This window comes from Poecilia formosa, unplaced genomic scaffold, assembly GCF_000485575.1.
Source record: "Poecilia formosa unplaced genomic scaffold, Poecilia_formosa-5.1.2 Scaffold41, whole genome shotgun sequence".
NCBI lineage: Eukaryota > Metazoa > Chordata > Actinopteri > Cyprinodontiformes > Poeciliidae > Poecilia > Poecilia formosa.
In genome coordinates, this window is record NW_006799980.1 from 1,248,839 (window position 1) to 1,258,496 (window position 9,658).

Consider the following 9,658-nt stretch of genomic DNA (forward strand, 5'->3'; position numbering starts at 1 on the left):
GTCTCAATATCAATTACCTGCAGCACCTTGATTACTGTAATGAATGAACCAGCCTTTCGGCTTGCAATACGCTTTAAATACACGTCCAAAGTGCTTAAACACAAATGAGAGACATTTGAGTCTCTAAAGAGAATATCGAATTTTTTTCCTCCCCTTTTACATAATTTCTTCCCTTTTTATGTGTCAAGGAAGGAAAACATCCTTTATTCACTTTGACTTTGAACATAAACCCCTAATGGCTCCCAGAGGTTGGTTTCTGCATCCATCTTGGCTGGAGGAATGATGAAAGGCCGCCTTGTTAGAAACAATTTAAAGGGATTGAAGAACACAGAGTCTCATAAGCAGAACATGATGTTTGGTGCGTTAGGAAATTGTTTCACACCTTATTCTTTTTGAAACCTTCAGTCTGCTGGAACCTGCCTCGTCCCATTTAGCAAGCGAATCAACCTTTTAGTGACTGAACATTAGAAATCTAAAAGGCATTTTAATAGCAAAAGCAATAAAAACCATAGAAATTCTGACAAATTTACAATTTACGTCTCAGCATTATGATGTGCTTCTCCTTTTTGTCAGATCCAGTTCTGATGTCCAACATGTGAAGCTGTAGCAAATCTTTAATTTGCTACTTTTAGCATGCAGGAGTTCACGTCCTGTTCATCAATCTCTGAAGAGCTATAAGACCTTTTTCCAAACAATTTGAAATCTGCCAAACTATCAGTGACGATTTGCAGTTGTGGAGCAATTTAGAAAAGTCATCAGCCTTTCCAATGTGTGGATGTTCCCGCAAATTTATCCCAAATGTCCATTTTTAAATGTGCTGAGAAACATGTGTTAACGTGTTGATCTCAATTGATATTGTCACTGCAATATCCAGTGATTTTTGCGATGCCTTTTGTTTTTCCTAGTTTCCAGAACCAATTGGATTTCAACTCGCAGAGTCTAATAACACAAATCTGCATGAAACTCGCATTTTCTCATTCCAGTCTGCTGCGCTTTCTTTTGGAAAGCTGTCCAAAACGTTTTATACAGGAAAAGGAGATAATTTCTCCCGATTAAGCCTTAGTCGAGCGGTACAGCTGACGTGCAAATCCGTCTTGTTCACATTTGCGTCTTGGTTTTGCTGACACGATAAAGACGTGCTTGGATTGTTGCCTTCTTCACGTCCGGTATCGCTAACGTGCTCCGGTGAAGAACAATGAGCGCTTTAATGCAGCGAGAAGATTTATTCATTATTATTATTTTTTTGCTAAATGTAAAAATTAAATGAAATGGAGAATCTCATTTACAAATCAAATTAAAGAGCAGATCTTGGTGCTGGCCCTCGTGTTGTAAGTCCTTGTATATTAGGTCCTTGCTGGAGATTTGACCGCGGCGGCACCTTGAGACTGCAGCCCTCATTAAACTTTCATTTCCTCACTGGGTTTTGGTCAAATGGTGTAAAATGTCACAAAATCCTGTTGAGGGAGGGGCGGGAGTGGGGGGGGAGAAACCTGCTGCACCGCATGCGGCATCGCAAAAAGGAGAGTGAGTCTGGTGGCAGAATCTCGGAGAGATGCTTAAACGAAGGCAAACGGTTTCTTTGTCGGCCTGATATGATTTTCTGACGATCGCCAAGTGTTATTGCATGTCTGACGGGCTCGCTTTCAATTCAGCTCATTCAGAAATGAATTGCCGCCTGTTGGCTGTGTTAATTACTTCTTAAACCATTTACCAGCCAACTTCATGTTCTCCGGTTGTGCAACGTTGCAGCACATTGTCACGGCCAATTAAACAATGCCTCATTGATTGTTTGTTAATGTGGTCATAGGAGACATCAAGCAAGTTGAACCATTTTTTTCAAAATTCGTTTGGAGGTTTGTGTCTCTAGGTCCTAACCAGACTGTTTTATTGCAGAATCAAGTTTTAGCAGTTCAATTAACCCAGAAAGTTGGGACAGAGATTTAAAAATGTGTTTCCCCAACAGTTTTGTAGAACCAGGAAAACATTTAATTAAACTTGTGGCGTTTGCTGCCTAGAAAGCCCCTCTTAGCCGGAGTGATACTTGTTAAAGTGATGCCATGACTATCATAAAGCAAGCAGCTGAGACTGACTGACTGTTTAATTAATCTCATGATTAAACAGTTTGGAAGAAATGTTGCAATTAAATTAAAAAATTTAAAAAAAATTGCAATCAGCACAGAACAATTCACCCCATTTTTAGTCTTATATTCTAATCTCCATGTTAAGTCTTTTAAATACCATAAAGTGCATTGGCAAAGTTCTTCTTTCCACTATTGCTTCACCACTCAGTGGCGCCCCCAAGGGGAGGGAGGTCAGGCAGAATAGGGCGTCTTTGGTATAAACATATTTTCTGATAAATTTGTGTTCTGTTTATCAGTGGTTTTCTCTTCCCCATGCAAGCTGAAGCAGTGGTGCATTTTAAATATATTTTTGCCTGCTTCGTGTTGTCAGACAGGCTCTTATTGAGTTAATTCCTAATTCTACAAGTCGCACAGTTATTAGGCTAGGGAAACTGAACTCAGTTTTCCAAGAAACGTGGTTAATAACAGCTAATTCACGATTAAACAAGGGAGAAATTCTGTTTTCACTTGGCACCGTGTAAGTTTGCATGGCCATTTCACCCCAGTCCACTGGAATTGGAAAAACGTTGATTGAATTTACTCAATAAAAATGAGTTTGATCTGAAACACTTGGGTGTGACAAATCAACAGAAGAAGAAATGCGTAAGGGGGTATAACTCAAATGCTCTTTTGAAGAGCAGTGCACTGAAGTTATTACTTAAACTGTACCGTTTAAATTATACTAGAAATCACAGCTGAAACGGTAAACCTGCATATTTTAAAGACTTTCGCTTTGCTTCTTGTAAAAAGCACCGTAGAGGCACACGCAAAGTGTAATCCTCACGGTCATATAGAAATGACGATGCTGCTTTAGGGTATCATTAAAAATCCTAAATGATGTCTTAATCTGAGGGGAGCGCGCCGCTTCCGGATCGTCCGCATTGAGATGCAAAGCTGCAGTGAGGAAAACGTCTCTTTCTTTTTTTTTTTTCCCACTCGGGGATGAAGCTGCGAGTCTCCTGTTTGACACTGGATTAATACCAACAATGCAGAGATTTATTCACTTGCGTCGAACTCGCGGTCTTCCTCGCCCTGCCCGTCGTTCGTGCATTTTGACTAATTCCTGCATGGCGCTCAGGCGGAAAGACGGGAGGAACTCAGCAGACAGAACTTTCCCTGAAAGACTTTGATGTGCAAAAAAAACAACAAAAAAACCCCCTTCTCTTCTTTCCAAGCCTGTCCAACTCAGGAAGTAAATGCCTCCGTGATGGCTAATGAAATGTTGTCGGGACGGAGTAATAAAAGCACACACGCCAAGGCGGAGCTTTGTTTTTCGAGGCCCTTTTTTTTTCTCTGTGTGTGTGTGTGTGTGTGTGTGCGTGCGTGCTGGGGGCCACCTTCTTCTCTGTTTTTGCCTGTGCAGAACTTAATTGAATTTGGTCAAGAAAACAATAGATGAAAGCCTGTCTGAGGCGTCGCCTATCTGTGTGTGCACGCTTGTGTGATGTGGTGTGTTTGTGAACGAGCGAGCGAGCGTCGGTATCAATCTATCCAATCTCCACGCCAACCGGCCTCTTGAGAAGTGCTGCTGCAGCTTAATTAGCAAAGCAGCCGGTTTCTCCTTCCTTCATTTCTCTCTTACTCTTTTTTTTTCTTTTGCTTCAAATCAGAGTTAACTAAAAAGAAAATTCCGTTTTTACCTCACTCGTACCGCCACGTTTGAGATACGGTCGCAAACACAAAGGTATTGAGCACACAACCTTCTGACCCCACCGATACGCATTGTGCCGGGCTCGGACTCAGTGGTCTGTGAAGGTGGAAGCCAGAGGAGCCAATTAGAGCGCACAAAGCCAACGAGGACCCAATTCTTTCTTTCCCCGCACCTGCCCCCTCCTGGACTCTGCACGTCTCCAGCTCTGAAAGCTTTCCTGGGAACTTGTTTGATATCACACTTTGTTGAATATTCGAATGACCATTTGTGCCGTTTCCTCAGCCCCATCCAACCCACCTGAGAACCTTTTAAGAAGAGACACGCCGGGTGGGGCAGGAGGTGGATAATTGAACCAGGGGAGGCAATTTTCATGTGTAGCTACTGTCGGGCAGAGCTCAAGAGGGGGAGGTGGGGGGTTGCTGTCACTTAGTCCACATTTTCTTCTTCCCCCCTCGATTCAGCTTCAGGTGTCGCTGCTCAGTGGAGGCTCATTACTCTCTTTTACCAAAGGTCTTGTAACATGTTGATTTGGATTTTTTTTTCCAGACAGTTGTGTGTAGTTTTTGCAGTCATAAGTACTGTTCTTCCATTTCGCTGATAATATGTCACAAAATATGTAACGTCCAGTCAGTTAAGAAGAGAGAGTTTACATTATAAAAGCCTTTAGTGGTGTCCCACAATTATAAAAGTGATAGACACCACTGTAGTAGATGCACACTAAATATGAGCTCCTTTGATCAGCATCTCTAAGATGCTTTCGCATTAGGAAGTGCATTCATGGCACTCTGCTTCAAAGCCAGTGTAATTTGTTGCATTAAATAAATACATTTCAAGTATGCTAAAGGTATAGTTTGAGGACGATGTAACCAAAAAGACAGACATTTTGAAGCGGTTAAATTGAGGAAAGTGGCAGTGAATTGGCATCATTTCGTAATCATAACACTACTGAGATTTAACAAGGATTCATGTGGGTACTTGCACTTGGACTCGGTTGGGATAAAGTTGGTGTCAGTGCATTCCTGATGAAAAAGCTCTTGCACAAACAACTGCAAGACAAAAGAGAAATGCAACATTAGCAGCAGCGTGACGACGACGTTGATGTCGGTCATTGCACTCCCAGCTACAGGCGGCTCTTTCTCCCTGGTGCACAGTTCACTGCCTGAAAACACGAGCCTACGGGCGTCTGCAAGCTGCGTGCCCTGATTTATCTGCATGATTTTTCAGCTGATTTCTTTCAGCTCGTCGAGCACAGTCTTTTTCGCTTTTGTTTTTTGGGTAGAGCAAAAGCTCTCGTTATCCTGAGACGAGAGGAACAGATGAGAAAAAGACGAGCATACGGTGCAAAAATAAGAAGCATTTTCCGTACTGCAGCGCACAGATCCAACCAACTACTTTTGGCTTCTCCTTGCAGTTGAAGCAGCTCTAAATGGTCGATGCTCAGTAAAAGCAGTGGGATTGAGAGGATTAAAAAAAGAAAAAAGGGATGAAGTGTGTGTGTGTGTGTGCGTGTGTGTGTGTATGGAGAGAGAGAGGTTTCTGCCTGGACACCTCGAAGGCAGTGTGCTGATTACACTTAACTCCATCCTAAACAGAACCTCCCACTGTCTCCTCGGTGAGCTCATACGGCCAGAAAAGGATCGCAGCCACCGCCTTATTCCTCAAAATGATGCAACCCTTGTGGCATTATGCTGCACAAAGCCTTTGGTTGCATCAGTGACAGTTTGCTTTGCTGTCACTGTCAAGAGAATAACATCTGACTAACAGCAAACAAAGCTCTTTTCAACGGGATTCGCTCCCAAGGGCAAAACCAAGAATGAACGAGGAAAGGACATCGTGAGAGAAGTCCCGGACATCGGGTTCAAATGCGCAGATATATTTTGAACCTACAAGGTAACACGTAGCCTTCGTCAGATCGGTTATCTTCACGTTGGGTGGAGGTGTACACGGAGCGCATCTTGTATCGATCCTTTGCCGCTACGTCACTTAATCGGGCGAGGCGCCGTGACGCTCGTCGGAAGTGACGGACGTCGGCATTGAACGACAGCGATCGTTTCCCCCGAGTTGTTTCTGCTAATATAGACTCGTTCGAGTCGAGCTGATTTGTCTGTGGAAGTAGCAACGCCGGTAGTTAGGGCTCATAAATGGGGGTTTTCACAAAAGCTTGGGAGTGGTTAGCTTAGAAACCAACCAATGCCTTCTCCCTCCTAACACGTTTATTGATTTGATCAAGTCTGCTTGAACTGACTCCAGACGGTTTATAAGTCATAACTGGCATTTCCCCTGACACCCGAAAAGACTTAAAGGCATACAAACGTCTAAGATGCTCACCAGTTCATTTATGTTCAGTGTCGGCTATGTGATGGTGGGGCAATTTCTCTATGGTTGCTAATGATTTCATTGAATCTTACAAACTGTACTTACTTACCAGTCATATGAACATTAATCATCTTATCTCATTTTGGGCGATCCCACGGTGTTCTTTGCCAGGAAGGGATTTATAGTCCTTGCAGCAAGTTCTAGGTGGGATATTTTAGGAATATCCCACTTCTTTCAGTGGGATGTTCCTGGAAAACTTCTGAAAATTTAAAGGAAAACTACCTTGATACTAAGAGTCACGTCTAGAAGATACCAACAGAACCACAACATCTCCAAAAAGTGAAGATGAGACCTAGACGTTTCATTGTTGTTCCACCTCTTTAAAACGAGTGGAAATGCAACATTATTGGTTTGCTGTTGCAAGAGGTCTGTGAAATAGATGAAAACTAGACCTCAGCATCAGACCAAACACCTTAAACTTTCTCCAGAAATCCATTGTTTACCTACATGCCTACACGGTAGAGTAAATCCTCTTGTTGCATGAAATTGTGATTTTTTTTCCCAACTGAGTTTCTCATAATGCTTTGACTTTTGAAATTTCATATGTTCTTCTTCAAGACTTTTTATCAAGCCAAAGCATTTTTTCCCCCCACCGCAGAAATTTGACAGAAAGTAAGCAGTGAAGCTGACCTGCACTTCTTATTTGGAGGTGTAACAGTAGCAGATTGACCTCGGACAACTTTCCACCTATATCGAGTGTCCAAAGTGCAGCGACTGCAATTCAAGAATGGTTCAAATTTGACCTTTCAGCAAACGGAGCTGAACGCAGTTGAACACTTGGGTTTCTTTATTAAATGCGTCTTTATTAAATTTATATTCTACCAAACACTTTCTTCTTAAGTAGAAATGTTAGGTGCATCTGAAAGTAATTTTCTTATTTGCCATGTCTTTTTTGTTGTTACTGTTGTTGCTTCCATTTCATTTAAAAGCAAGGACCACAAAATACAAAACAGACTTCGGCAGAGCTGCTAATTAAAGTTGGCTAAAAATATATAAATGTATTCAGAGAAAGTTGTTGTTGCTGGAATAACTCAACAGAAAACATCTGACCGAGAGAGTTTGGAAACTGCTCATCTTTTTTTTTTTTTTTACACAAAATTGTCTTTGTTGTCGTCGTTGTCGGTTTTCAGACAAACATCTGCGACCCGACAATGACTTGGTCTCATTTACAAAAAAAATTGTACTGTGTTTTATTAAAATTTATTTTATTTTTTTGCTGAAAAGATAAAGGAAAAAAAAAATCACTGGGCTAAGTCATTTTGGAAAATACCCAGAGACAGACAAAACACATCTCAACTGTTACTTGAAACATTTTCCATAAATGGTTGAATGAATCAAGTCTTGCTGACTTGCTACTGTCCACAATTATCCCATAAAACCACTCATGGCACATAAAGATGACCAAAGTCTTGGTGAGAAATCGTTCAAACATGTAAAAAAAAAAAAAATCTTTCAAATGAACAGGTAGCACACGGGGGCATTATCGCCACCTACTGGACAGTGTGAGAAACTGAGTGTCACATTCCTAAATGCTTTAAATCTCTTCCTCCTTTTTTTATTACTCTGCAACCTTCAGAATTTTCACCAGGCCCATATTTCACTGTCCATAGTTTGGCCTGCTTGTTCTTCCTATTGTAGTTGCACAAATATTGATTATGTTTGATTCCAACTCAGGTTTTTTAATCAGCCCTCCTAGAAAGGAAGAACATTTACAGTATTTGATATAAAGTTTGTCCTGGGGGAAAAAAAATAAAAATAAAAAATAGCGAGAAAGCTTAAAAAGCACGGCGAACGCAATGAAGCTAATTTGTTCAAAAGTGAGTCATGTGAGGCCCTTGAGCTGTGACGCCGGCGCTGGGAGAAAATCACATCAACGATGGCGTGGCACCCGGTGACATCATCCCCACGATGTCCCTAAGTGATGTCATTGAAGCGAGGGCACTCGGTCATCCTTTGCCGTGTTGTATATATATATATAGTCCACCGCCTTCCTTATCTCTCCCCCTCTCCCCCGCCGTCGGTCTCTCCTCAACTCGTTTGTCCCCTCCGCCTTCTGTGCGCCACATTTTCTCCTCTCTCATTGGAAATCGCAGCAGCAGCAGCTTAATCTTTGTGTGCCCCCTTCCTATCTTTTTCTTCCCCAAGTCTTTTAGCAGGGAGTGAGTTGTAAAGCAGGGTTGGAGGAGGAGGGGACGGGGGGAGGAGGAGGTGGGGTTCGGCGTGGCCACATCCCAGGCTCTTTGCTAGATTAATTTGTGGGCGCACCGGGCTGCACTGCGCTGCTTACTGTATGCAGTGAAAGCCACTCAGGGATTAACAGCGGCCAGGAAGGCAGCCGCCCCCACCTTCTCTTGCTGCCTCGGCAGAAAAATCGCCTGCGCCCCCCCAACCCCCCATCACCACCACACTCCTCTGACTCCCCCCTCCCTTTTTTCCCCCCCCTCTGCCTCCCCATGCAAAGCAAACCTCCATCCTTCTTTCCTCTCTCACTCAAATTCTTTCCCTCTGTCCCTCATGCCTCCCAGACCTCCCTCTTTCCTTCTCTCCATCCCATCAGCTCCTTCTCTAGTTAATTACTGTAATGGGCTTGCTGTCCTTGGGTGCAGAGTGGGGTGGTGGGGGTGGGAGGGATGCCTGGAGGAGATGCTTTGTGGTTCAGCTGCTCGCCTCCAGCACACAAATGTTTCCACACTTACTCTTGCAGCTTCATTCACAAAGTTGTTTGTAGAGACGGTGCGAATGATTTGACGTGGGTTTCACTTTTACTCAGGAAGTACGACTCATCACCCGGGAGGGGAGGGGGGGGGCACTGTAAGTGGGATGGCAAGAGTTCATAAAAGTATATTGGGCCCTAAATCTTGTTTTCTGATTTTATGCATGTAAACAGGAAGTGGTTTCCCCGTTGTCTTGGCCAAAATGTGCAAAGGTGACGGACTCACGATTTCTGAATAAAGAAACTTTTATTCTGCTACTAAAGATTGAAGCTTTTTTTTGTTGTTGTTGTTGTCTTTCAGCCCACCTTTAATGGAGACAAGAGTGAATATACAGGTCAGTTGTTCTGTACTGGTTATGTAATTTCTCAGCCAGGGTGACATTCATGTAAAAAAAAAAAAAAAAGTAAAGAAACAAAAAACAACAACAAATAAAACAGGGCTTTTGTATAAGGCAAGGTAATCTTGGGGAGAAAAATAACTTCAAGTCCAGAATCAAAATTTGACATGATATCAAGAATTAGGACAACAGAAAGATACCAAGTTAACAGACTTATTATAAATAAAAGTGCAGAACTAGCTAAATACTCTGTTGCTTATTGTAGATCTTTGTAATGTTGGGAGCCTGAGAATTGAGTTCAGCTAGTTAATTAGTTCGTGGCGTTTTTGCCGAGATTTCCTCGGGAGACACTAGAACTATAATGCATTTTTGTTATTTGTCTTGCTAGTTTGTTTGCTGCCAGAAACATTTTCCATCAGCTTAATTTCTCTTTATTTAACGAGTAAAGTTTAGAGATTGT

The 9,658-nt window shown here is 42.4% G+C and overlaps 1 long non-coding RNA gene across 1 annotated transcript in view; it reads right to left on the minus strand.

Moving 5' to 3' along the window:
* LOC107836142 (uncharacterized) overlaps window positions 1–9,658 on the minus strand; it is a 25,977-nt gene that overhangs the window by 10,082 nt on the left and 6,237 nt on the right. The window contains exon 2 of the long non-coding RNA XR_001661995.1: window positions 1,720–1,727. This is a non-coding gene — a long non-coding RNA (uncharacterized LOC107836142). The remainder of the gene's footprint in view (window positions 1–1,719; window positions 1,728–9,658) is intronic.